The 2,386-nt window shown below is 51.4% G+C and overlaps 1 long non-coding RNA gene across 1 annotated transcript in view; it reads left to right on the top strand.

Annotated features, from left to right (window-relative positions):
- The first annotated feature begins 251 nt into the window (after positions 1 to 251).
- The window catches only part of LOC102011290, a 2,714-nt gene continuing 579 nt past the window's right edge, over positions 252 to 2,386 (top strand). The window contains exons 1-2 of the long non-coding RNA XR_263200.1: positions 252 to 562; positions 677 to 732. This is a non-coding gene — a long non-coding RNA (uncharacterized LOC102011290). The remainder of the gene's footprint in view (positions 563 to 676; positions 733 to 2,386) is intronic.

Raw genomic sequence — 2,386 nt, forward strand, 5'->3', positions numbered from 1 at the left:
TACTGAGGCAGTCCCTCCCCCAAATCTGCAGTGACCCCCATCTTAAATTTCCTGCAGATGCCCTCCTGCCCTGCTTGACTTGATTGTAGCTCTTTATTAGTTCTTAAATAATTAATTTTTTAAAAACTCTCCTTGTTTTGAAGTAAGCAGGAGTATGTCTGGTTCAGGGCCTGCCACACAGCGAGTAGCTGTATGCTTCAGATTTAACCTGAGACCCTCATTCCTTTTTCAGGCCCGTGAGACAGCAAACTTCGCAGAAGAGAGGGTTTCTTACTTTGTGTTTCCCAAAGTCATGCCAAGAATTCAGTAGTCAAAGGAAAAATACTGAATGGCAACAGTGATCAGCGCTCCCACCCCGCCCGCTTAGTGAGAACCTCCTTGCCTCCTAGCCGTCCCAGCCCAAACCGCTGAGGGGTCAGGAGTGATCTGAGTGTGGGATGGGGCGAGGTCGCCCCATCAGCCTGATAAGAACGCTGTGTGAGGCCACACCCCCAACGCCCATTCACTGGGCAGAACACTGCCACCAGGGGCACAGCTGGTGAGGCCCCAGAAAGGGCTCCAGGTAGGCAACAATTCATGGAGACTCTTGGCTTCCTCCCCAGCTCCTCATCTGTTTACTCGCCTATTACTGTGTTTACTATTTGTATTTGTTGATTTTTTTTTTTTTTTTTTTGAGTCTTTGTAGAGTCGACCAAAAGTCATTAAGGTAGAGAAGGCCCTACTCACTCCAAGGTGAGTTCTGGAACCACTGACAACTAGTTGAGAAGGCCTCCAGCTGTGGGCAAGGGGTGGTAGGGGTGGACCTAGTGGGAAGGGGTTGTTCCTGTCAGGAAGGGGCCGGGTGTTGCTACCTATTTCACTCTCTGCCAGTGCCTGGTGTGCTAGGAGCACCCACCTGGCCCAGGCTGCTCCAGTGCTAGGGCCGCAGTGCGCTGAGTTGGGAACAGGCCCACCGGAGGGTGTGTGCCTGGACAGCTAGACCAGGTGTGACACTGCAGGGTAGGGCAGGCCCTGACAGCAATGGGCCTGCAGAACCTGAGGCTTGGGCTCTGCTCTACCAGTGCCTGCTGCGATGGGCTCAGGCCACAGAGAGGCCCTCGAGTCCCTGGGCTGGTCAGGCAGAGTGCAGGAGGACTGGTGGGGAGGGGTACTAGGACATTCTCAGCGCCGAGGATGGCCTGGCCCAATGCTGGGCCATGACTTTTTTCTGCAACTCCCTGTAGGGCTTCTACAAGGTTGTTCTTGTAGCCCTGGGTGGGGAGAGGGAGGAGAGGCCTACGTGTGTAAGGCCAACCTGTACCTGGCAGCCTTGGCCAGCACCGAGGTGGTGCTTTTTTTCTTTTCTTTTCTTTTCTTTTCTTTTCTTTTCTTTTCCTTTCTTTTCTTTTTCTCTTCTTTTTTCTTTTTGGTGCTAGGGATTGAACCCAGGGTCTTTGCACTGAGCTATTCCCCCAGCCTTTTAAAATTTTAATATAGGGTCTCCCTGAGTCACTAAGTTGCCCGGGGTGGGCCTGAGCTTGCAATCTTCCTGCCTCAGCCTCCCAGATGCATGGATCCCCTATACCATGATGAAGCCCATCTGCTTTGACACACAGTGCAGGCGCTCTCTAGCACACAGCACCAAGCAGAGCAGAGAAGGAGCAGGGCAGCGTTATCCTGGACATCATTGGGGACTGGGCAGTGGGCACATGGCCAGGCCTTGGGCTCCCATCATGATGGTGGGGACCCTTGATGGCTGGAGGGAGTTCATCTAGGACTCAGTGGTCAGGGCCTGAGAATTTCTAGTGGTCTTGCTCTGGTGTTGCTCAAGCTCCTAGATCCCAGAGGCAGCACAAGTAGGTGTGAATTTGTGGACCCCTGCAGCCAACAAGGTCTAGACTTCCACCGTGTGAGGGACTACCTGCTAGTGTGTGAAAAGAATCCAGGAGAAGTGAATGGATATGCAGTACAAATTTTTCCTTAAGGACTGACTCTTTCCTTTTGGTGGTCCAAGAGGATTGTAAATGTTTCATGTGGGGGTTTGAAGCATTACGTTAGGGAAGTTGTCATGGTTGCTTTGACTCTGTAGCTTTTCAATCAGAAAATGGAAAAAAAATTAACAGGAAGAAGGGTAGGTAATTTAGCACCTCCACGTTGTGTTTTCTTGGACCCAAGCTTCTGTGGAGATTATCCACACATCACTACCCCAAGGCCTGCAAGTGAGGTTTGAGGTCACCCAGCTCCATAGGTGGGACTGGCACAGAGTGAAGTTCTGGTGCCTGGTGCTCCTCCCAGTAGAAGCCAGGAGCCTCTTTTTTTTTTTTTTTTTTTTTTTTTTTGGTTTTTTTTGGTTTTTCTCCGGTACCGGGAACCGAACTCACGACCTTGCGCTTGCCAAGCAGGCGCT

The sequence above is a fragment of the Chinchilla lanigera genome, unplaced genomic scaffold, assembly GCF_000276665.1.
Source record: "Chinchilla lanigera isolate Chin_1 unplaced genomic scaffold, ChiLan1.0 scaffold00063, whole genome shotgun sequence".
Lineage (NCBI taxonomy): Eukaryota > Metazoa > Chordata > Mammalia > Rodentia > Chinchillidae > Chinchilla > Chinchilla lanigera.